General features: G+C 46.1%; 1 protein-coding gene, 1 long non-coding RNA gene and 1 other non-coding gene across 11 annotated transcripts in view; 1 reads left to right on the forward strand and 2 right to left on the reverse strand.

The window, feature by feature from the left end:
- Positions 1–1,547: 1,547 nt before the first annotated feature.
- Positions 1,548–1,609, reverse strand: LOC112440884 (U7 small nuclear RNA). Its single transcript, XR_003028877.1, has one exon. It is a non-coding gene; the product is annotated as a U7 small nuclear RNA (small nuclear RNA).
- An 8,712-nt stretch (positions 1,610–10,321) lies between these two features.
- LOC129398725 (uncharacterized) lies at positions 10,322–25,576 on the reverse strand. Its single transcript, XR_008626635.1, has 3 exons — positions 23,296–25,576; positions 15,592–15,689; positions 10,322–14,831 (listed from the first exon to the last, which is right to left on the reverse strand). It is a non-coding gene; the product is annotated as an uncharacterized LOC129398725 (long non-coding RNA).
- The window catches only part of TSC1 (TSC complex subunit 1), a 53,993-nt gene continuing 53,082 nt past the window's right edge, over positions 25,090–26,000 (forward strand). Inside the window, exon 1 of one of the 9 annotated variants that reach the window (XM_055117541.1) lies at positions 25,090–25,348. The gene's annotated coding sequence lies outside the window, so the exon portion shown is untranslated. Of the gene's footprint in view, positions 25,349–25,545; positions 25,993–26,000 lie in introns of those variants that run through there. The other 8 variants (XM_055117533.1, XM_055117535.1, XM_055117538.1 and 5 more) reach the window with 8 other exon arrangements.

Here is a 26,000-nt window from a genome sequence, read left to right on the forward strand (position 1 = left end):
TTCCGAATCAATCTTCGAGCATGTCCTTGCTTTCTAACACAAGAAGGTGACCCACTTGTACTTCCCCTGCTGCATTTCTGGAAGCAGCCAGTTCTTTCAGCCTAGTTCTATTTAGTGAGGGCTGGGATCTAAAGCCATGGCCAGGAGTTCTTGTTACTGGGCACCTGTCTGTAAGCTGTTTCAGTGTTCAGAACTAGGAAATCGATGCTTTTTAATTTATTTTTGTAATTATGACTTTGTCCATCTAAACAACAAACAGAGAGAAAGACTCTCTAGAAGAAAATAATGTTTATTCAGGTATAGGCATTGCAATGGGAATATGGGGGCCATAGTAAATTATTGATATGTACATATTCTGGGAGGTAAAGGAAGGCAAAAGTTTTTAAAGAAAAAATGAGGACCAGCCTGGCCAACATGGCGAAACCCCATCTCTACTAAAAATACAAAAATTAGCCGGGCATGGTGTCAGGTGCCTATAATCCCAGCTACACGGAAGGCTGAGGCCGGAGACTCGCTTGAAACCAGGAGGCAGAAGTTGCAATGAGCCGAGATCGCGCCACTGCACTCCAGCCTGGAACTCCGTCAAAAAAAAAAAAAAAGGAAGAAGAATTGTTTTGAGATAATTATCCCTGGCTATAAGGATCAGTAACAAGGATAGCACAGTTCAAGACTGGACAGGCCGTTGCTGGGCAGATGTCCTCGCAGAAGTATTTTTGTGTGTGTAGAATTGTGACGGCCTTTGTGCAAGGTTGTGGTTTTTGCAAAATCTTTTGCGATAGTGATTGTGACCAGGCATTGATGCATGAGAACCCGCCCGTCATGGCCTTCCCCGGCTCTTCTTGTCAGGGTTTTTAATACAAGTGGCTCCATTTTGATTCAGACAATTTTCACAAGTTCCTATTGATATTCTCAGTTTGAATTTAGCATTATTGGGTTTTGTTTGTATACAGTGAAGGGGTCCAAGAGCCGTTTTGTTATATGCATAGATTGCATAGTAGTGAAGTCTGGTATTTTAGTGTATCCATCACCAGATAGTGTATATTGTACCCGTTAAGTAATTTCTCAGCATTATAGGTTTTTATTTAATTAATTTATTTATTTAGAGACAGAGTTTTGCTTTTGTTGCCCAGGCTGGAGTGCAATGGCGTGGTCTCGGCTCACTGCAACCTCCACCTCCCAGGTTCAAGCGATTTTCCTGCCTCAGCCTCCCAAGTAGCTGGGATTACAGGCGTGCATCACCATGCCCAGCTAATTTTGTATTTTTAGTAGAGATGGGGTTTCACCATGTTGGCCAGGCTGGTCTTGAACTCCTTATCTCAGGTGATCTTCCCACCTTGGCCTCCCAAAGTGCTGGGATTACAGGTGTGAGCCACCCATGCCCAGCCTGCATTATAGGTTTTTAAAAATACTTGATTTTATATTTGTGTCTCTTCTCTTACATTGGAAATCTTGGTTCTTGACAAAGTTCGCATTTTTATCTCTGCATCTTACTCCGCCATAGTTTATTCAATCAGTCCCCTATTTTTTTTCTTTTTTAAACTTTTTTGAGAGGCTTTTGGGCAAAAACCAGAAAACCTGCTAGACAAATTCTAAAAGAACTGTAACACTACTCAGTCCCCTATTAATTGACATTTGGGTTGTCTCCAATATTCAACTTTTGCAGATAATGCCATAAGAAATATTTTTTTGGCCAGGTGCAGTGGCTCACACCTGTAATCCTAGCACTTTGGGAGGCTAAGGTGGCTGGATCACCTGAGATCAGGAGTTCGAGATCACGCCACTGCACTCCAGCCTGGATGACAGCAAGACTCCATCTCAAGGGAAAATAATAATAACAATAATAATAATAATAATAATTTTTTTGAGACGGAATCTGTCTCTGTCGCCCAGACTGGAATGCATCTGGCGTGATCTTAGCTCACTGCAACCTCCGCCTCCCAGTTTCAAGAGATTATTCTGCCTTTGCCTCCTGGGTAGCTGGGACTACAAGTGCGTGCCACAACACGCCGCTAATTTTTGTATTTTTAGTAGAGATGGGGTTTCACCACGTTGGCCAGGCTGGTCTTGAACTCCTGACCTTGTGATCTGCCCGCCTCAGCCTCCCAAAGTGCTGGGATTACAGGCATGAGCCACCACGCCCGACCAATAATATTTTTTTGAAATGAAAGTTCCCATATATGTAATACTGAACCCAGCCTACTAGTGTACAACATGTAAACAAAGAGAAAAAATAGATTCCTTTTTTTTTTTTTTTTTTGAGATGGAGTCTCACTCTGTTGCCCAGGCTGGAGCACAGTGGCGCCATATCAGCTCATTGCAACCTCTGTCTCCTGGGTTCAAGAGATTCTCCTGCCTCAGCCTCCCAATTAGCTGGGACTGCAGGCTGGTGCCACCACGCCTGGCTATTTTTTTTTTTTTTTTTTTTTTGTATTTTTAGTAGAGATGGGTTTTCACCACATTGGCTAGGCTGGCCTCAAACTCCTGACCTCAAGTGATCCACCCGCCTTGGCCTCCCAAAGTAGTGGGATTACAGGCGTGAGCCATTGCGCCTTGTCAAAAATGTATTCCTAATAAAACATGTTGAACTGTCCAGATATGGTGACATTTTCAGCTTGATGTGGTGATGATGGTGACCTTGATACAACATAATATGTGTGTCATCTCATGTGTAATTCCTTATAGACCCAGCTTGATTCTTCTTCAATATCTCCTTTTGGAGTTGTACCTAATTTGATTACCAGTTTTCATCTGATTCTACTGGGAAATGGGATGATTTTGCTTTTGTTTCTTGGCCAGGAATCACTTAATCCTCAAAGTCTTGTGAGAAGACATGGCGAGAAGCAGAGTCAAACACACACCACGATAGCAGAGAAGAGAAGAGAGAGAGAAGAAAGAATCTTTTATGGGCCGGGAGAGGAGGCTCACACTTGTAATCCCACACTCTGGAAGGCTGAGGTGAGTGGATCACCTGAGGTCAGGAGTTTGAGACCAGCCTGGCTAACATGGTGAAACCCTGCCTCTACTAAAAATACAAATAATTAGCCAGGCATGGTGGCTCGCATCTGTGGCCCCAGCTACTTGGGAGGCTTAGCCACAAGAACTGCTTGAACTCAGGAGGTGGAGGTTGCAGTAAGCTGAGATGGTACCACTGTACTCCAGCCTGTGTGACAGAGTGAGATTCTGTCTCAAAAGAAAAAAAAAAAAGAAAAAAAAAACAATTCTGTATGCACACATGTGTGAGTGTAGGGTTGTGTGTGTGTGTGTGTGTGTGTGTGTGTGTAGAGTGTAGGTGTGCAGGGAAGATGCATAGCAAAGAAAGAATGCACACATTATGGCCTTAGATATGGCCAAATTCCTGTCTAGAGAGGGTGTGCCGTTCTGTCCTCCCACTCCCAGAAGTGTAGATTTGTTTCCACAGCCTTGCCAGCAAGGTGGTCGTCAAATTTGGGGAATTTTGGCCAGGTGCGGTGGTTCTCACCTGTAATCCCAGCACTTTGGGAGGCTGAGGCAGGCAGATCACGAGGTCAGGAGATTGAGACCATCCTGGCTAACATGGTGAAACCCTGTCTCTATTAAAAACACAAAAAATTGGCCAGGTGTGGTGGCGGGCACCTGTAGTCCCAGCTATTGGGGAGGCTGAGGCAGGAGGATGGCGTGAACCCGGGAGGCAGAGCTTGCAGTGAGCCAAGATTGCACCACTGCACTCCAGTCTGGGCGACAGAGCGAGACTCCATCTCAAAAAAAAAAAAAAAAAAAAGAGACAGGTATTTTGCCAATCTGATAGGACAGGAGGAAGGGCATCCCAGGGTAGTTTTAATTTGTGTTTCCTTTATGTTGAGTGAGGCTGTCTTTTCATACTTCTTAGGGTCACTTACATTTTTCTGAAAACTTTCCATTCATGCCTTTTTTTTTTTAAATTTATTTATTTATCTTTATTGATCATTCTTGGGTGTTTCTCACAGAGGGGGATTTGGCAGGGTCATAGGACAATAGTGGAGGGAAGGTCAGCAGATAAACAACTGAACAAAGGTCTCTGGTTTTCCTAGGCAGAGGACCCTGCGGCCTTCCGCAGTGTTTGTGTCCCTGGGTACTTGAGATTAGGGAGTGGTGATGACTCTTAACGAGCATGCTGCCTTCAAGCATCTGTTTAACAAGGCACATCTTGCACCGCCCTTAATCCATTTAACCCTAAGTGGACACAGCACATGTTTCAGAGAGCACGGGGTTGGGGGTAAGGTCACAGATCAACAGGATCCCAAGGCAGAAGAATTTTTCTTAGTACAGAACAAAATGAAAAGTCTCCCATGTCTACTTCTTTCTACACAGACATGGCAACCATCCGATTTCTCAATCTTTTCCCCACCTTTCCCCCCTTTCTATTCCACAAAACCGCCATTGTCATCATGGCCCGTTCTCAATGAGCTGTTGGGTACACCTCCCAGACGGGGTGGTGGCCAGGCAGAGGGGCTCCTCACTTCCCAGTAGGGGCGGCCGGGCAGAGGCGCCCCTCACCTCCCGGACGGGGCGGCTGGCCGGGCGGGGGGCTGACCCCCCCACCTCCCTCCCGGACGGGGCGCATTCATGCCTTTTGTCTGTTGGTTTTTTTTGTCAAATAATTGACTTTTCACAATTAAGACTGTGATATAATAGTTCTGTGTATATTAGAGAGGCCGTTTGTGATATAAGTTGCAAAAGTTTTCTCTCCGTCTAACATTTATCTTCTGACTTTGCTCTGCTTGCTTTCTTCTTACCATGGAAAAGGTTTTTGTTTTGTTTTGTTTTGCTTTGGTTTTTTGAGGTCGCCTAACTTATCGGTCTTCTATTGTTTCTGACTGTTCAGCCATTTTTAGAAAGGTTTTCTTCACTCCTGATTACACAGAATTCACTCATGTTTTCTTCTTGCACTCGTATGATTTCACTTTTGACACTTAAAGTTTATTCTGGTGTAGGGTGTGGAGAGGGATCTAACTTTATCTTTTTCCAAATGGTCACTGCATATGCTTCAGGGGAGGCGCAGCTAAAATAAAACCTCTAGCTGTGAATGCTGCTGCTTGGGGGACTGAGAAATGGTCTCACAGTGACCATGAAACTCTTTAACATCCAACACGCTGCGGAGTGTGGCCCGGCACAATTTATTGCTGGGGGTGTGTAGAGGCGTGATCAGGGATTTGAGAGAGGAGGTGGCCTACCCAGGAAGACAAAACACCCAGAATTTTAAATTTTAATTGAGCCAGGCTCAGTGGCTCATGCTTGTAACCCTAATGTTTTGGGAGGCTGAGGTGGGAGGATCTCTTGAGACCAGGACTTTGAAACCAGCCTGGGAAACACAGTTAGGCCCAATCTCTAAAAAAAATAAAAATAAAAAAGTATCCGGGTGAAGTGGTACATGCCCATATTCCCAGCTCTTTGGGAGGCTGAGTTGGGAGGACCACGTGAGCCCAGGAGCTCGAGGCTGTAGTGAGCTATGATTGCACCACTGTACTCCAACCAGGGACAAAGCGAGATCCTGTCTCAATAAATACATAAATAAATAAATAAAATTGGCAGGCATCAATGTCAAGATGAAGCCTTTGACAACATTCCACAGACAGCTCTTTCCTTCTTTCCTGAACTCACAAACTTCCAGGGGTTCTGCGTTGTCTACAGATATAGCCCAGGCTGCTTATTTAGCCCAGGGTCCTTCATACATGACTTTTCTTGCCTCCTATTCCCTACACCTGACCATTTATAAAGCAAGCAAGCCTTCTGTGGTCTTGCTTCCCTGCTTCTGCTCAAGCTGGGTCCTACTGTCGTAAAGCCCATCTGCTCCATCACCATTGATCAAATTCTTGATGAAACCAGAAGCAAAGTTCAAGTCTCACCCTCACCAGTAAGTTGCCCTCATCACTCTGATTTTGACGTCTTCCTCCTGCAGCACTTTGTAGGGTGGTTCTGGGCTGGACCTGGCCTTGAGCAGAGTAGGATCAGTCCTTCCCATGTCATCTGCTGGGTCCATGCTCCTTGCCAGCAGGTATAGGGGACTGAATCATCTCCTCATCCCAATTCATGTCTACCTGGAACCGCAGAACATGACTTTATTTGGAAAGGGAGTCTTTGAAGATGTAGTTCGGTTCAGCTGAATTCACACTGGGTTGAGGTGGGCTTTAAATACAATGCCTGGGGTCTCATAAGAAGAGGGGCAAACACAGAGGGACACAGAGGAGAAGCCTGCATGAAGATGGAGGCAGAGACTGGGCTGACGCAGCCACAGCCAAGGAACACCAAGCATGGCCAGTGACCACCAGAAGCTCAGAAAGAGCCAGGGAACAGCTGCTCCCTCGGAACCTTCAGAGGGAACCAACCCTGCTGACTGACACCTTGGGTTTGGGACTTTTGGCCTCGAGAATTGTGAGAGAATAATCTTCTGTTGTTTTAAGCCACCCAGTTTGCAGTAACTTGTTATGGCAGCCCTGGGAAATGAATATTGCAGGCATCAACAGTAACAATATTTACTCAGTGCTCACACTGCGTGGGCACTCTGCTAGGTATTCACACGTGTCTCTCACTGGACTGTCCGTATTAATCTGTTCTCACGCTGCTGTGAAGAAATCCTGGCACTGGGTAATTTATAAAGGAAAGCAGTTTAATTGACTCACAGTTCCTCAGGGCTGGGAGGGCCTCAGGAAACTTACAATCATGGCAGGAGGGGAAGCAAACATGTCCTTCTTCAAGTGGCGGCAGGAAGGAGAAGTGCCAAGCAAAGTGGGGAAAGCCCCTTATAAAACCATCAGGTCTCGTGAGAACTCACTCGCTATCCCGAGAACAGCATGGGAGAACCACCCCCATGACTCAATTACCTCCCCCAGTTTCCCTCCCGTGACACATGGGGATTATGGGAACTACCGTTCAAGATGAGATTTGGGTGGGGACACAGCCAAACCATGTCACTGTCTTGGAAACCTTCTGAGCTGGGAATTTAAGGTATTGGTGTCATCTCCATTTTACAGATGGAGAAACTGAGGCTTGGAGACTCACCCAGGACCACACAGCTTGTTTGCAGAGCCAGGATCCCAATAGGCCAGCCCTCTCTGTCCTCACCAGAGGGCCCGGCTCACACACTGCACACCCTCAGCTGCCATGGCCAGTTCTCCTGGTCTCTCATTTACCCTCTGAATGCCAACACTTCCCAAATCTTGGCCTCTGCCTTCAAGTCTAAACTCCAAATCCACTGGGCCTGTCTCTCTGGCATCTCAATTGAGCTGGTCCCAAAGTGACATCAGCCCACGTTCTCTAGCCCAGTTCCTACCTCATGTCTCAGGGAATGGCACCACCCACACCCTAGCTAAAATCCTGAGTTCAACTTCTGACATAGTTTGGATGTGTGTCCCTGCCCAAATCTCATGCTGACATGTAATCCCCAATATTGGAGGTGGGGTCTGGTGGGAGGTGATTAGATCATGGGGGCAGATTTCTCATGGATGGTTTATTACCATCCTCTTGGTACTGTCCTCTTGATAGTGAATGATTTCTCATGAAAGCTGGTCATTTAAAAGTGTGTGGCACCTCCTCGCTGTCTCTTTCTTGCTCATGCTTTCTCTATGTGACGTGCCTGCTTTCCATTTGCCTTCCACCATGATTGGAAGCTTCCTGAAGCCTTCTCAGAAGCAGATGCCGCTATGGTTCTTGTACAACCTGCAGAACTGTGAGCCAATTAAACCTCTTTTCTTTATAAATTACCCAGTCTCAGATATTTCTTTGTAGCAACTCAAGAACGGCCTAACACATCCTCTTTCTCCTCTATCTCCCGTCTTGCCACCTTAATCCAGGCTGTCATCACCATTCCCCTGGAGTACTGCATCCTGTTTCTAAACAGCCCCTCCCTGCCTTCTGGCCTGGCCCCATTCTCTACACCCCAGCAGATGTCGACCCAATTAAAATCCTTCAAGGCTCCTCACTGAGCTCAGGATCAAGGTCAAACACCTTCACATGACCCCTCGTGATCTGCCCCTACTGTGTCTCCAGTGGTTATGACTCAGACGTTCATTATCTGGTGACTGGGGCAAGTCTCTCTGACTCAGTTTCCTTACCTGTAAAATTACACCTACTGCATAGGATTATTCTGAAGGTAAATATATGCACACAAAACCACAGGAAACTGTTCGGTACTCAATGCATGTTGCCTGTTGGCTGACATTAGTATTTCTTGCCTCTCTTTCCCCAGCATGCTTGGTTACAGCCATGCTAGTTGCTTCTCAGCTGCTCCTGGCTTTCTCATTCTTGTTATCATTACACATGTTCCTGCTTTCTAACTTTCTCTCTCTTTTCCTGGCTAACTGCCACTTACTCTTCATATCTGAATTGAAATGCTACCACCGACAAAAATGGTCTGGGTGTCTGCTACTAAAGTGTCTTTTACTTATGCTATGACAACATGTTCTGGGTTGTATTATAATTGTGCTTGCATTTCTCTATCTCCCATCCTGGTCTTCATAAGGTTCTTGAGTCTGGGGACTCTCTCTTGTTCACTACTGAGTTCCCCCATGCCCAGCAAAGAAATGCAGAGGAGATGCTAGTAAGTCATTGTTGAATGAATGAGTGCTTCTCTGCATTGACACATAAACGACTACATACTCTTCACTTAATACATGTAGAGTGCTTAGAACAATATGGTCTCATAGCAACTCCTCATAGCTGCTACATTATTACTGTGATGACTAGGATGGTAGATGTATGAACAGAAGAGTACTGTGGGGACCAGAGAAGGATCTGCTATTTTGTCTGAAGGTGTCAGCGCAGCCGTTAGAGAAAGGTGTTTTCCAAGCCATGCATGTTTGTGTGCTAAGCATTGGAAGCAAATCACCCCCAAAGATGCCTGAATCCTGAAATTTACAACCTGTGTGGTCCCCTCTCATTGGGTGTGAGCAGTAACTTCCTTAGGCACTCACTGAGACTACCCAGTGACTTCCTTCTAAAGAATAGGATGGAAAACGTGATGGGATGGCACACTTGCAGGCCTAAGTTATGACAGACCCTGTCTTCCATGTTATTTGCACTCTCTTTTTTGTTCTCTCTGATGGAAGCCAGCTGCCATATTGTGAGCTGCCCTATGGAAAAGCCCACATGACAAGGAACTGAATCTTGTCAACAACTGTGTGTGAGCTTAGGAGTGCATCCTTCCCCTGTCAAGCCTTGGGATGACTGTAGCCCCAGCTGACATCTAGACTGCAGCCTTGTGAGGGGCCCTGAGCCACAGGACCCAGCTAAACTATACCCATATCCCTGATCCACAGAAACTGTGAGATAATAGGTGGTGGTGTTCCAATTCTATGTTTCTAATAACTCTACATTTCAGAATTAATTGCTCCACAGCAATAGACAACTAATGCATTCTTTGGTCAAAATTCTTCCCCAAAAGGGAAGGCCTAAAATATATGTGTTATTTTGAATGAATCCAGCAACAGGTGGTACATTTTAAAGGGTGCACTTGGAGAAGTCAAACTGCTGTACTTTGGCAGGGAAGGATGGAAGAGCATCCATGGGTTCCTGGAATCTCTGTCTGGGACTGGCACCTTCAGGATATTTCCTGGGATTTTTTGAGCAGCCTGTCACTTTTGCCAACATTCATATCCTATGCTGACACATGATTTTTAAATTTTCTGGTCTACCTGCTAAGCAAGGCTTTTTAGAAGACGATTCATGGAAATGACAGTTCTCTAATCTACATCAATGCTTTTCTTTGCCAAAAAAAATAAATAAATAAAAGGAGGTGGGGGAAAAGGGTATGATAGTAGCTTTTCTTTGGAAGAAGAAAGTTTTACCTTACAATGGTTTAAAAAACAACAAGAAAATCACAGCTTAAGAGGCCAAGAAACTTGCTTTCCTAGATACTCAGTATAATGGCTAATTTTATGTCTCAATTTGTCTGGGCCATAGTGGCCACATGTGTGGTCAAACGTGTTTTTGGATGAGATGAGCATTTAAATAAGTGGACTTTCAGTAAAGCAGATTGCCTTCCACTATGTGGGTGGGCCTCATCCAATCAATTCAAGGCCTGAGTAGATCAAAAGACTGACCTCCCACAAGCAAGAGGGAATTCTGCCAACAGACAGCCTTTGGACTTGGACTGCAACAGTGGTTCTTCTCTGTTCCTGGCAACCCATCCTGCAGATTTTGGACATGCCAGACTCAAAAATCACGTGCATCAATTCCTTAAAAACACACGCACACACACACACACACACACACACACACACACACACGCACACACACGCACACATCATGTTGGTTCTGCTTCTCTGGAGAACTCTTACTAATACACTCAGGATGATTTCAAATCAATCAACCAATCAGTTTATGTTAAGAATTTAAATTACCTTCAGAAAAAAAGGAACAAAGGTAAGAATTACCATAAATTTCTCCTCAGAAATTTTGTCAATTAAGAGACAATGGAATGACATATTTAAAAAGCTGAAAGAGGCTGGGCACAGTAGCTAATGCCTGTAATCCCAATCCTTTGGGAGACCAAGGCGGGAGGATCACTTAAGGCCAGGAGTTCGAGACCAGCCTGGGAAACATAGGAGAATTCATCTCTAATAAAAATGTTTTTAAAAGTAGCTGGTCATGGTGACATGCACCCGTAGTCCCAGCTACTTGAGAGGCTGAGATGGGAGGACTGCTTGAACCCAGGACTTTGAGGTTGCAGTGAGCTACTAACACACCACTGCACTCCATCCCGGGTGACAGAGTAAGACCCTGTCTCAAAAAAAAAAGAAAAAACACTGAAAGAAGAAACCGTCAACCTAGAATTCTATACCCAGCAAAAATATCTTTCAAAAAATGAGGGTAACATACTCTTTCAGACAAAGGTCAAGAGAATTTATTGCATGCTCATTTTATAAAAAATGTTAAAGGAAGTTCTTTAAGGAGAAGGAAAGTAATACCAGATGCAAACTTGGATCTACACAAATAAATGAAGAATGCCAGCAATGGTAAATATGTGGGCAAATATAAAATATTTTTTCTCAGTTTTTTGTTTTTTTAAAAAATATTTGGCCGGGTACAGTGGCTGATGCCTATAATCCCAGCAGTTTGGGAGGCCAAGGTGGGTAGATCACGAGGTCAAGAGATCGAGACCATCCTGGCCAACATAGTGAAACTCCGTCTCTACTAAAAATAAAAAAATTAGCTGGGCGTGGTGGCACACACCTGTAGTCCCAGCTACTCGGGAGGCTGAGTCAGAAGAATCACTTGAACCCCGGAGGAGGAGGTTGCAGTGAGTCGAGATTGCGCCACTATATTCCAGCCTGGGCAACAGAGTGAGACTCCATCTCAAAAAAAAAAAAAAAATTGGCCAGATGTGGTTGCTCACACCTGTAATCCTAGCACTTTGCAAGGCCAAGGCAGGAGGATTGCTTGAGCCCAGGGGTTTGAGACCACCCTGGACAACATAGCAAAACCCTGTTTCTTTTCTTTTTCTTTTTCTTTTTTTTTTTTTGAGACAGTCTTACTCTGTTATCCAGGCTGGAGTACAGTGGCATGATCTCAGCTCACTGCAACTTCTGCCCCCTGGGTTCAAGTGATTCTCTTGCCTCAGCCTCCTGAGTAGCTGGGATTACAGTCATGCACTACCACATCTGGCTAATTTTTGTATTTTTAGTAGAGATGGGGTTTTACCATTTTGGTCAGGCTGGTCTCCAACTCCTGACCTTAAGCAATCCACGCAGCTCAGCCTCCAAAAGTGCTGGGATTATAGGAGTGAGCCACTGCACCCTGCTGGTAAAACCTTGTTTCTACAAAAAATGCAAATATTATCTGGGTGTGGTGGTGCACGTGCCTGTAGTCCCAGCTACCTGGGAGGCTGAGGCAGGAGGATCGCTTGAGCCCTGGGAGGTGGAGGTTGCAGTGGGCTGAGATTGCACCACTGCATTCTAGCCTTGGTGACAGACCAATACACACACAAAAAATTGATTCTTTAAAGCAAAAATAATAACAATATTTTTATAATATAGACCCCTAGCTAGGGTTTTATAACCTATGTAGAAGTAAAATTTATGACAACAATAGCACAAAAAACAGGGGGCAGGAAATAGAAGTGTATAGTTTATTTTATTTTATTTATTTATTTATTTTTGAGATGGAGTCTCACTCTGTCGCCCAGGCTGGAGTTAGGGTTTTGATCTTGGCTCACTGCAACCTCCACCTCCCGGGTTCAAGCGTTAGCCTCCCAAGTAGCTGGGACTACAGGTGTGTGCCACCATACCCAGCTAATTTTTTGTATTTTTAGTAGAGACAGGGTTTCACCATGTTAGCCAGGATGGTCTCAATCTCCTGACCTCGTGATCTGCCCGCCTCAGCCTCCCAAAGTGCTGGGATTACAGGCATGAGCCACCGTGCCCGGCCTATTTTATTTTTGAGACGGGATCTCATTCCGTCACCCAGGCTGGAGTACAGTGGTGCCATGTCAGCTCACTGCAACCTCCGCCTCCCGGGCTCAAGCAATCCTCCTGCCTCAGCCTCCCAAGTAGCTGGGACTACAGGTACTCGCCACCATGCCCAGCTAATTTTTGTATTTTCAGTAGAGACACTGTTTTGCCATGTTGCCCAGGCTGGTCTCGAACTCCTGGACTCAAGTGATCCGCCTGCCTTGGCCTCCCAAAGTGCTGGGATTACAGGCATGGAGCCACCACGCCTGGTCAGAAGAATATTGTTGTAAAGCTCTTAAATTATATCTGAAATGGTATAGTAGCCACTGAATATAGATGGTGATAAGTTAAAGATTCATATTTTAAATCCTAGAACAATCACTAAAAGCATAAGATGAAGAGGTACAGCAAAGAAGCCAATAGTGGTGGTAAAATGGAATTCTAAAAAATGCTAAATTAATCCAAAAGGAGGCTGAAAAAGACAAAGAAAGGAACAAAGAACAGATGGAAAAATAGAAAGCAAATATCAAGAAGGTAAACTTAAGCCCAACTACACTGATAATTACATTAAATGTAAATGGTCTATACATTCCAATTAAAAGAACCATAAATGCATACAATAAATGCAAAAATCCTTAATAAAACACGAATCAAGAAGCATTTTTAAAAATACATCATGATCAAGTTGTGCTTGTCCTAGGAGTGCAAGGATAAATGACCATCAAAAAAATGTATCTGTGTACTTCACCACATTGATAGGCTAAAATAAGGATATTTCTGACTATTCAATGAATGCAGAAAAAGCATTGGATAAAGGCCATATCTATTCTTTAATTTGGTAAAAGTCATAGACAAAAGTCTTAGAGCAAACATTATACCTACTGTAGAAAATTTATATGCATTTCCTTGAAGATTGGGAATAATGAATAGATGCCTAACATCACCACTACTGGTTGACATAGTACTGGAGGTCCCAGCCAACACTATAAAAAGGGAAAGACAAATGAGGAGAGTTCTAATTTAAAAAGAAGAGACAGACCGAGTGTGATGACTCATGACTGTAATCCCAGTACTTTGGGAGGCCAAGGCGGGAATTTCACTTGAGTCCAGGAGTTCAAGACCAGCCTGGGCAGCATAGGGAGACCTCACCTCTATAAAATATTTGAAAATTAACCAGGCATGTCTATAGTCTCAGCTACCCGGGAGGTTGAGGTGGGAGGGTCACTTGAGCCTGGGAATTCGAGACTGCAGTGGGCCATGATCATGCCACTATACTCCAGCCTGGACAACAGAGCAAGAGTTCATCTCAGAAAAAAAGAGAGAGAGAGATAAAACTGTTTTATTTTCAGGTGATGTGATAATCTCCCTAGAAAACTCAACATAAATAAAAATAAAATGACAAACTAGTAAAATTAGAGAGTTCAACTAGGTGCAAGATATAAGATCAACCTACAAAAATGAATAGAATTTCTCTACTTCAGTAACAACCAAGTTGAAAATTTTAAAAAAACACACAAAATAATATTAAAAACTATAAAATACCTAATAATAAATCAATAATACACTACAGGTCAGACATGGTGGCTCACGCCTGTAATCCCAGCCCTTTGGGAGGCGGAGGTGGGAGATTTGCTTGAGTCCAGGAGTTCAAGACCAGCCTGGGCAACATGGTGAGAGCCCACCTCTACAAAAAATAAAAAAAAATTATCCCGGTGTGGTGGTGTGTGCCTGGAGTCCCAGCTACTCAGGAGGCTGAGATGGGAGGATGGCTTGAACCTAGGTGTTCCAGGTTGCAGTGAGCTATGATCAGGCCACTGTACTCTAGTCTGGACTGGAGTGAGACACTGTCTCAAAAATAAATAATAAAATAATACTAAAGTCAACTTTTGGGAAGGACATTTTAAAACTCAGATAAATGTCCCACACAGAGGAGGAGCTGGACAGCAGAGAGAGCCTTCAGCTATGATATGGATCTGAAACCTGTGAGGAGAGGGGGACTGCGTGTGACTAAGGGTTGGAAGCGGCATTGCTAAACAAAATCTCAAAAACCCAAAGTGCAAGTCAAAAAGAAAAAGAAGTGAATTTGATAATCAAAATTAATGACTCTTTTCCAATGAGTTACACTATAGATAGTTAATAGGGAGATAATAAACTGGGAGAAGAGTCTCAGACTGCTTTGCAGTTCCAAGAGAGGTTTGATCAGGTCGATGAAGAGTTCTCGGGCCAATGTCCTCCACTGTCAAGGGTCCCACACCTCCTCAGAGCTATCCTGCGTTAGGGCCCCTGCTGTGCCCAGTCACGGGCTGGGAGTGGCTCACGAGATGTGTGGCTTCATTGCAAATGGGGTGTAGATCCAGAGCGGTGGCAGCTGGGCCTTCAACAATTAGCAGAAAAGCTGAGTGGCACATTTTTCATGGCCTCTGCAGAGACCTAGAAGTGAAATGTAAAACATAAATTTATTTTTTAATGTAACAATATAAATATGAAACATACAAATGGCCAGGCATGGTGGCTCACACCTGTAACCCCAGCACTTTGGGAGGTCAAGGCAAGAGGATCGCTTGAGCCCAGAAGTTCAAGACCAGCCTGGGCAACAAAGTGAGACCTTATCTCTAATAAAATAAAATAAAATAATTAGCTGGGTGTGATGCCACACTCCTGTGGTCCCAGCTACACGGGAGGCTAAGGCAGGAGGATGGTCTGAGCCCAGGAGGTCAAGGCTGCAGTGAGCCATGTTTGCACCACTGCACTCAATCCTGGGTGACAGAGTAAGACCCTGTCTCAAAAACAAACAAACAAACAACAACAACAAAAAAACCCCATACAAACAGAGAACGCTTAAGCATTTGTGTGTGATTAAGGGTTGGAAAAGGCATTGTTAAACAAAATCTCAAAAACCCAAAGTGTAAGTCAAAAAGAAAAAGAAGTGAACTTGATAACACCCAAGTTAATGACCTTTTCCAATGGGGCATAATATAGATAGTTAATAGGTAGATAACAGATTGGGAGAAGATGCTTGAAATATCTATAACCAGTTGGGCGTGGTGGCTCACGCCTGTAATCCCAGCACTTTGGGAGGCCAAGGCAGGCAGATCACCTGAGGTCAGGAGTTCGAGACCAGCCTGGCCAACATGGTGAAACCCGTCTCTACTTAAAATACAAAAAATTAGCCGGGAGTGGTGGTACGCACCTGTAATCCCAGCTACTCGGGAGGCTGAGGCAGGAGAGTCGCTTGAACCCAGGAGGCGGAGGTTGCAGTGAGCAGAGATCGTGCCATTGCACTCCAGCCTGGGGGAGAAGAGCAAGACTTCATCTCAAAAAAAAAAAAATAAATAAGTCTAAAAAACCAAACACCACATGTTCTCACTTATCAGTGGGAGCTGAACAATGAGAACACACGGACACAGGGAGGGGAACAACACACACTGGGGCCTGTCGGGGGGCAGGGAGAGGGAGAGCATCAGGAAAAGCTAATGCATGCTGGGCTTAATGCCTAGGCGATGGGTTGATAGGTGCCGCAAGCCACCATGGCACACGTTTACCTACAGAACAAACCTGCACATCCTGCACAGGTATCCTGGAACTAGAAAAAAAGAGTAAGTCTATAGTCTGAGCAACATGGCAAGACCCGCCTCTACAAAAAAAAAAAAAAAAAAAAAAATTCCAGGCATGGTGGCATAAGCCTGTGATCCTGTTACTCGGGGTGTTAGAGGAGAGAGTCCCTTGAGCCCAGGAGGTAGAGGCTGCAGTAAGCCGTGTTCAAGTCACTGTACTCCAGCCTGGGCAACAGAGCAAGACCTGTCTGAAAAAGAAAAAAAAAGTTAAGTCCACACATCCTATGACCCATTAATTTTACTCCCAATTGTGTATCTCAAATAAATTCTGAGCTGGATCCATAAGGGAACAGTATAGTGTATAGTGCATAGTGTGTAGTGTATAGTGTGCAGTGTATAGTGTATAGTGTGTAGTGTGTACAGTGTGTAGTGTGTAGTGTATAGTGTGCAGTGTGTAGTGTGTACAGTGTGTAGTGTACAGTGTGTAGTGTGCAGTGTATACTGTGTAGTGTATAGTGTGTAGTGTGTACAGCGTATAGTGTACAATGTGTAGTGTGTAGTGTGTAGTGTGTAGTGTATAGTGTGTAGTGTGTATAGTGTATAGTGCATAGTGCGTACTGTGTAGTGTGTAGTGTATAGTGTGTATAGTGCATAGTGCGTAGTGTATAGTGTAGTGTAGTGTATAGTGTGTAGTGCATAGTGCATACTGTGTAGTGCATAATGCGTAGTGTGTATATAGTGCGTAGTGCGTACTGTATAGTGTGTAGTGTGTAGTGTATAGTGTATAGTGTGTAGTGTATAGTGCATAGTGCATAGTGTATAGTGTAGTGTAGTGTATAGTGTATAGTGTGTAGTGTGTAGTGCATAATGTGTATAGTGAGTAGTGTATAGTGTATCGTGCATAGTGTGTATAGTGTGTATAGTGTGTAATGTATACAGTGTGTAGTGTATAGTGTGTAATGTATATAGTGTGTAGTGTATAGTGCATAGTGTGTAGTGTATAGTGTGTAATGTATATAGTGTGTATAGTGTGTAATGTATATAGTGTGTAGTGTATAGTGTATAGTGTGCAGTGTGTAATGTATAGTGTATAGTGTGTAGTGTGTAGTGCAGTGTAGTGTGTAGTGTATAGTGTATAGTGTATGTGTAGTGTGTAGTTGTAGTGTGTAGTGTATAGGGTATAGTGTGTAGTGTATAGTGCATAGTGTGTAGTGCGTAGTGTGTAGTGTGTACTGTATAGTGTATAGTGTATAGTGCGTAGTGTGTATAGTGTGTAGTGTATAGTATATAATGTATAGTGCATAGTGCATAGTGTATGGTGTAGTGTAGTGTAGTGTATAGTGTGTAGTGCATAGTGTGTAGTGCGTCATGTATAGTGTGTAGTGTATAGTGTGTAGTGTATATAGTGTGTAGTGTATTGTGTGTAGTGTATAGTGCATATAGTGCATCGTGCATAGTGTATAGTGTGTAGTGTGTAGAGTGTGTAGTGCATAGTGTATAGTGTAGTGTAGTGTATAGTATATAGTGTGTAGTGCATAGTGTGTAGTGTATAGTGCATAGTGCATAGTGTGTAGTGTGTTGGGTATAGCATATAGTGTATAATGTGCAGTGTGTAGTGTGTATAGTGTGTAGTGTATAGTGCATAGTGTGTAGTGCATAGTGTGTAGTGTGTGGTGTATAGTGCTTAGTGTATAGTGTGTAGTGTATAGTGTATAGTGTGTACTGTGTAGTGTGTGGTGTATACTGTATAGTGGATAGTGTGTAGTGGATAGTGGATAGTGGATAGTGTGTAGTGCATAGTGTATAGTGTGTAGTGTATAGTGTGTAGTGTGTAGTGTATAGTGTATAGTGCATATAGTGTGTAGTGTACAGTGTATAGCGTGTAGTGTATAGTGTGTAGTGCATAGTGCGTAGTGTGTAATGTGTAGTGTATAGTGTATAGTGCATAGTGAGTAGTGTATAGTGTAGTGTAGTGTATAGTGCATAGTGAGTAGTGTATAGTGTAGTGTAGTGTATAGTGTAGTGTAGTGTATAGTGCATAGTGAGTAGTGTATAGTGTAGTGTAGTGTATAGTGTAGTGTGTAGTGCGTAGTGTGTAGTGTATAGTGTATAGTGCATACTGCGTAGTGTATAGTGTAGTGTGTATAGTTTATAGTGTGTAGTGTGTAGTGCGTAGTGTATAGCGTATAGTGATGTTTATCACAATGTTACTTCTGCTGCTACTGCAGGTGTCGATCCCTGAGAGAGTGGAAAGTAGACTAGAGTAGGTTCACATCACGGAATAATTCTCAGCAGCTCGATGGAGCTTCATAACGATGCTGAATGGGGGAAAAAGTAAGAAACAGATTGCCACCTATAACATAATTCCACTTACATAAATTAAAAATACACATACACACACATTTTGCAAGGATACATACAGACAAAAGGATACACATGATATACATGACAATGGTTGCTTATGTGCAAGGAGGAAACCGGATGTGAGGAATGAAGATAAATGGGAACAAACAGGGCCAGGCGCAGTGGCTCATGCCTGTAATCCCAGCACTTTGGGAGGCCGAGGCAGGCAGATCACTTGAGGTCAGGAGGTCGAGACCAGCCCGGCCAACATGGTGAAACTCGTCTCTACTAAAAATACAAAAACTAGCCAGGTGTGGTGGCTCGTGCCTGTAATCCCAGCTACTCGGGAGACTGAGGCAGGAGAATAGCTTGAACCTGGGAGGCAGACGTTGCAGTGAGCTGAGATTGTGCCACTGCACTCCAGCCTGGGTGACAGAGCGAGACTCCATCTCAAGAAAAAAATAAAAATTAAAAATTAAGAAAAGGGAACAAACAAATGCAAGTATAAGAATTAGAGAGGGCTCCTTCACAAACCATGGATAATAATGTGACTAACTCAGCCCTTGGTACCTGTTATGGGCTGAATTTGTTCCCCCAAACATTGACACGTTGACGTCCTAACTTGCAGTGCCTCAGAATATGACTATGCATAAGGTCGCTGCAGATGTAATTAGTTAACAGGAGGTCATGCTGGAATAGGGTGGGCTCCCAACTCAATGCTACTAGTGTAATTATAATAAGAGGAAATTTTGGACACAGGGACAAGCTCACAAGGAGAATGCCATGTGAACATGAAGGCAGAGAACAGTGAGATGCATCTCAAGCCAAGGAATGAAGCAGGAGGATGGATTGAGCCTCAGGATGGCCAGTCAAACTCCAGAAGCTGGGGGAGAGGCAGGGACCAGATCTCCCTCCAAGCCTGCAGAAGGAACCAATCCTGCTGACACCTTGATCTTGGACTTCTGGCCTCTAGAATCGTGAGACAATAAATTTTACTCCATTTGATGGAATAACAGCAAACCAAGATGGTGGCCAGCCCTGTGGGTGCTTGAGCTACCATGGACACTGAGCCACGCGGCAAGAGTAGCTCTTGGCTCCTGACACTGCTCCTACTTAGCCTTAGTCTTAGCCTAAGTCTTGAAAGACTTATTCTCGGCTTTTTCCCTTTTTTTTTTTTTTTTTTTTTGGAGACAGGGTCTCACTCTGTTGCCCAGGCTGGAGTGCAGTGGCAGGATCATGGCTCACTGCAGCTTCCAACTCCTGGGCTCAAGTGATCCTCCTGCCTCAGCCTCCCAAGTTGCTGGAACTACAGGTGTGCACCACTATGCCTGGCTAATTTTTAAAATTTTTTGTAGAGATGGGGATCTCATGGTGCTCAGGCTGGTCTTGAACTCCTGGTTTCCAGGGGGCCACTTGCCTTGGCCTCTCAAAGTGCTGGGATTGGCCAGGCGCGGTGGCTCACGCCTGTGATCCCAACACTTTGGGAGGCCGAGGCGGGCGGATCACGAGGTCAGGAGATCAAGACCATCCTGAACACGGTGAAACCCCGTCTCTACTAAAAATACAAAAAAAAATTAGCCAGGTGTGGTGGCGGGAGCCCGTAGTCCCAGCTGCTTGGGAGGCTGAGGCAGGAGAATTGCTTGAACCCGGGAGGCAGAGCTTGCAGTGAGCCGAGATCGCGCCACTGCACTCCAGCCTGGGCGACAGAGTGAGACTCCCTCTCAAAAAAAAAAAAAAAAAAAAAAAAAGTGCTGGGATTGGGATTACGGGTGTGAGCCACCGAGCCTGGCCTGTTCCTGTCTTTTGACCTTGAAGTAGAGGTTTCAAGGGCCCTCTTATCCATCCCACCTCCTGGGGACAGCAGAGTTCTTGAGAACTTGGGAGACAGGCCCATAAGCACAACCTGAGTAAGCAGGCGGTGTGGTGGAAGGAATGGAGATATGATTTGATAGGGGTAGTGGGCTCAGGGCAGGGGCCTTTTTGCCATCCTGGGGGTCCCAAGAAGACTTCCTGGTGGAAATCACATTGGAGTTGAGTCTTGGAGGGAGAACAGGTGTGATGTGGGTGAAGAAAGGAAAGCATTTTTGGCCATCTCCAGCCTCGATGGTGGTGTTGGTTGTTAGGAACAGAAGCGAACATCTTCTAGCTCAGGTAAAAGTAGAATTTGTGTGTGTGTGTTATTTTTATTTTTTAGAGACAGGGTCTTACTCTGTCACTCAGGCTGGAGTGCAGTGGCATGATCATGGCTTACTGCAGGTTCAACATTCTGGGGTCAAGTGATCCTCCTGCCTCAGCCACTCAAGTAGCTAGTACTTCAGCTGCATGCCACTGTGTCTGGCTAATTTTTATTTTTTGTAGAGATGGGGTCTTGCTATGTTGCCCAGGCCGGTCTCGAACTCCTGGCCCCAGGCAATCCTCCTGCCTCAGCCTCCCAAAGTGTGGGGATTACAGGCATGAAAAAGTGGAATTTATTGAAAAGATACAGGGGCATCTTCCAGACCTAAGCAGGCCTCCTGGGCAATGGGCTAGTCCTGCAGCTCTCCTTCCTCTCTGTGGCCACAGCTGCTCCCTGCTGGTTTGGGCATGCTGGCTTCCTCAGCAAGGCTCCTAGTAGCTGTTCCTGCTTAACCTCTGCTGTCCAGAGTGGTGCTGATGGCCATGGCTGGGTCCAACTCCATATGACGCCCCCCCCCAGGGATCAGCACAGTCCCGTCTTATTGCATAACCCTCGAGGGCACCTGTTTGAGGTGTTTTCTAAGTGATCTGCCTCTCCTGGAGCACAGCAGTTTGAATGGTCCCCCTGCAGTTGTGTAAAGTTACAATCCTCCACCAACACCATGTATCTCAGTCTTGGGGTCTCTCGGTTCTAATTCTCAAGAAGGAGAATCTGGCTGGTTCAGTGTGAGGAAGGTTTTCAGCCCTGATCCAGGTCCAATCAGGGGGTTGGGTGGGTGTGTGTGTGTGTGTGTGTGTGTGTGTGTGTGTGTGTATCTGTGGGTTTGGCTTGATTCACAGTGAGTAGCCCGGGCTGAAGACAGATTCTCTAAGAAGGGGCTGTAGCAGTTGGGATCCTGGCGGGAAACAGTAACACCCTCCAAGGGATAATTAAAAAGACAGGTGTGAGCAGCTTCAGAGAAAAAAGAGGTGCTGAAGCACCTAAGGACTAGTGAGCTGTGGGGATCCGTGATCACCTCTGGGTGTGAAGAGTGAGTGGGGGAAACCATTACTAACACCACGGGTGAGACAGGCCACGCAGCAGGAGCTGTGCATCACGGCCAGGCCAGGCCAGGTGGGAAGGCTCTTCCTCGCTCACCTGACCCTGCCGCACTTTAGTCAAATCCAAGAGGAGGGAGAGGACGTGCTTAGCAGGTGTGGCTTAGAGGGGAGCCCAGACAGAGAAGGGCAAATGGAGAATGACCAGCACAGGCTGCAGAGGCCATCTGGTGCGGAGGGAGAGGAGACGGCCTGAGCCAAGGCAGGGCGGTGTGAAGCCTCTGGGCGTTCCTTGGTACTGGAGGACACGGTGCTAGAAAGCAAGGGGAAACTGATGCGCTAGAGAGGCCAGGGCTGCAGAGGGCCTTGGGGGCTGCCAGCAGAAGCTCAGACCCCATCCTGCGGGGGTTGCCCACCAACAGCAGGGCACCTGGCCAGGAGGCTGCTGCACAGACAGCTGAAAGCTAAAGCCAAAAAGCAGTTCAAGTGGATGAACTTTGGGCACAGAGTGGGAAATATTTTTGGCTGGTGGTGTCCTTCCAAAGGCCTCTGAATCCCACCACATCCAGAAGGCCTTTTGTTGATGAGGGACAGAAATCCAATGAAACTAACATTGGCCAAAATAGTTATTGCTTCATGGAACTTGGAAGGCCAGGGCAAAGCTGGTTTCAGGGACTCTGGAAATGCAGTAGATAGCAGCATGGATTTCTCTTTCCATCTCTGTCTCTTTCACTCTTTAACTCGACTTGTCACACACCTTGCTGTAGGACGGGGGAAGGCAGAGGCCACAGCTTCCTCATCGCAGTTTAGTGACCCCAAAGGAAAGAGAAAAATTGCTTTTTTTTTTTTAAACACCCATCTATAAAGACCCAGAGGAGCACTCTAGTCCAGCTCAAGTCACAGGTCCACTGTAGACCAACCATTTCAGCTTGTTAAAGCAAATGAAATATGGCCTGAGAAGGACTCCGTACTTTTATATTTGAGTCCTTGTGGACGAACCGTAACCTAGCTTAATAGGCACGCAAAATTGAAAACCTAACTTAGTAGTATGCACTTGTAACAATAGCTGAGTGTTGGCCAATCCCAGCGGCCATACTTCAACCACTCATAGACTGCTGAGTGTCCAAACTATGTTCAAATACAGCAAACGCCGAGCTGCAACCAATCTCACTGTTTCTGTACCTCACTTCTGATTCCTGTATGTCACTTTAGTTTTTTTTTTTTTTTTTTTGGAGACCAAGTCTCACTTTGTTACCCAGGCTGGAATGCAGTGGCACAATCTCAGCTCACTACAACCTCTGCCTCCCAGGTTCAAGCGATTCTCCTGCCTCAGCCTACTGAGTAGCTTGGATTATAGGTACCCGCCACCACGCCTGGCTAATTTTTGTATTTTTAGTAGAGACAGGGTTTCACCATGTTGGCCAGGCTGGTCTCGAACTCCTGACCTCAAGCCATCTACCTGCCTTGGCCTCCCAAAGTGCTGGGATTACAGAAGTGAGCTACTGAGCCAGGCCACTTTACTTTGTCTATAAATTTGTTCTGACCCCGGGAGTCTCTCTGTTGATTCTGGAGGCTGCCTGATTCATGAATTCTCTTTTTCTTTCTTTTTTTTTTTTTTGCTCGATTAAATTTAATCTAATTGAACTTGTCTTAAGTTTTCTTTTAACAAGCTCCATGATGGGCATCTCAGATTGGCCAGGCCTGGTCCACCTGCTGTGGCCTGGGGCTGGTACTGTGATTGTGAGGACCATCAGCACTGAAAGAATTGAGGAAGGGCGGTTCACCTGTTCAGAAGGCGAGGGGGAGATGTCACACAGCCAAATGCAGCAGATGTCCTCCACCACGTGCATCCTGTCAGCACGCCCGCCTATGGAGGGCTCAGTCCTTTCATGCTCAGACAGGCCGGTCAGGAAGCCCCGTCACAGGGAGGCTCCAGGGTGGTGTATGGAAGGTAGTGGTCTGAATAGTGTCTGTTAAGCAAATGACAAAAATCAACCCCAGAGAAGCAGAAAACATCTAGGTGGCCCAGCCTGGTAAGTGGCAGGAGATGGTGGTAGAGCTGTCTCTGCCTGTCATCTTCAGCCTCTTCTTGCAAGCCCCTGGTGGTCCCATATTGAGGTAACAATGCCCATTCTTCTTCCAGACAGTGTAGAAACAGTGACAATGTGGTTATGGCCCCCTGGAAAGTGAGCAGTTGATGAGCTCTGCTTATGGCTGCTCTCCTCCATGGCAGAATGCATTCCTGCAGGATGAGGTCATGGAGCCAAGGAAGGTCAGGGAGTGGGGGGGCTTCCTGGGTCAGAGCTCCAGAGCAGTGCTGCTCCCCCTGCCCTCCTCCTTAGGTCTCCCATCACTGGTGGTCTCAGAAATCTCTGAAGATTTCAGAAATCTTGAATCCCTGCCCTGGTGTGAATGCAAAGGGAAGAGTCTGTTCCTGTAAAGTAGTTTGCAGATTGGTGGAACTGAGAGAACCCAGACCCTTCCCCGTTTCCCTCGACCTTTCCATCTCTGGACCCCATGCAGACTATGCTTGGGTGGTGACACAGAAGAATTTAGTGTTTGGTGGACCCATTTCTGGAAGTGATGGATGCTGACAGCTGGCACTTAACAGTTATCAAAAATAACATTAACTGGAGTAGGCTCTGTGCCACTTAGAGCTTAATGACTCACTGACTTCACCCGAAATCCCCAAGAACTAGCATTATTATTAGCCCTATGTTGCAGGTGAGGAGACTAAGGCTCATCCAGTTAGAACATGATGGCTGAAACCTACATTCAACCTCTGGTCTGTTTGAATCTAGAACTCTTAGCTTCCCCCCAGCTACTGTGTTAGAACAGAGGAATCATCAGTTCAATTTTCACCTCCCTCCTAAGCCTTCATGGCTCTAGACGTATGGTTATAAAGGTTGTTCACTGCTCAAGGGCCCAGGAGGGTTTGGGGCTGGTGGATAGGGGCCAAAATACAGCCCAGGGGTGCCATTTTTCTAATTCTCACCAAGGCCCTATACTGACTAGCAGCGGCCCTACCCGATACCATCCAGGGCCTTTTCAGAATTCTGAAGGCACCCACGGTGCTGGCTACTCACACACCTGGCCCCCCTTAACCATGGCTGCCTTGCACTGTGACCCAATTGGTTTCCATGACAAAACCTGTTATTCCCATAACTCATCCAACACTTTTTTGCCCCTAGGCTCTTGCTCCTTTGGTTCCCTCTGCCTGGAATGGCCTTCTCTCCCCAGCCGCCTCGCCTGGTTCTATTAGGTTGATGCAAAAGTCATCGCGGTTTTAACCGTGATGACTTTTGCACCAACCTAGTATTTCACAAAACCTACATTTCCTTTAAAACCCAACCTGATGCCTACTCCTTCAAAATGCCTTTCATATCCCACAGTTCGACTTCATCTCACTCTGCCTCCTCTCACAGGGCTTTGTGTTCGTGCTGGATGGAGCCCATCATACTCAGCCTCGCAATAAAGGCCACCTACCTAGTGAGTGAGCATTTACTAGGCGCAGGACTCTGGGCTAAACGCTGTCCATACTTCATCTCCTTGATTCTTCACGTCACAGATGTCATTATGCCCATTTCACAGAGGAAGAAACTGAGGCTTGCAGGACTTAAAGCCTTGTTTCAGCAGGAAACGGAATAAGGCGTTCTGATTTTCAAGCTGTCTCCTATTAGGGCTGGTTTTCCCTAGATGTCATGACTAGGTGTGAAGTGTGAGCTACTTGAAGGCAGAAGCCAGGGGGGTCCCCCGCAATCCCGGAGGCGGGCTTCTGAAAATGTTTAGCCCAGGAAGGAGGGCTGCCCTGGCCCCCAGCTTTCCGCCCCTTCCCAGGTGAGCTGCAACTCCAAAGCTCCCAAGCAGGCCCTTCACCCACGCGGGCCCCAGCAGCTCCTTGGGAAACAGGATCGCTGCTCTGAGGCCGCCCACAGAGAGACCCTCGGGGGGCGCCAGGCAAGCGAAGGGCAGAAACGACTCGGGGGGCAAGGGGCAGGGCGCTCCAACCACACCCAGGCGCCGCCAGCTTGTTTACGCCTCTCCACCGCGTCCCCCCACCCGCCAGTCACGTGACCGCCCGCCCCGCCCCCTCGGGCTCTCGCGTGGCTCCTCCCGCCGCGCCGGCCCTTCTTTTTGCCTCCTTCGCGGAGTCACAAGATCTCTTCGCAGCCTCCTTTCGGATCCTTCCGCCCGGCCCCGCCCCCCCTCCATAAAAACCCTCCTTACTTTTTTTCTCGTCCAACCCACATCGTCAGTTATGAGTGGAAGAGCCTCTTCCTTCCGGCGGGGCTGCCGAGCGCGGCCGTCTGTCCTTCCTTTCGAGAAGGAGGGGAGGTCCGGAGGGGGACTCTTTTTCGTGGCGGAGGCCGCCGTCGGCCTTGGCCCTTTCACGACGGGGGAGGTGCTGTACGTCCAAGATGGCGGCGCCCTGTAGGCTGGAGGGACTGTGAGGTAAACAGCTGAGGGGGAGGAGACGGTGGGTGAGTAT

This window comes from Pan paniscus, chromosome 11 (genome assembly GCF_029289425.2).
Source record: "Pan paniscus chromosome 11, NHGRI_mPanPan1-v2.0_pri, whole genome shotgun sequence".
Lineage (NCBI taxonomy): Eukaryota > Metazoa > Chordata > Mammalia > Primates > Hominidae > Pan > Pan paniscus.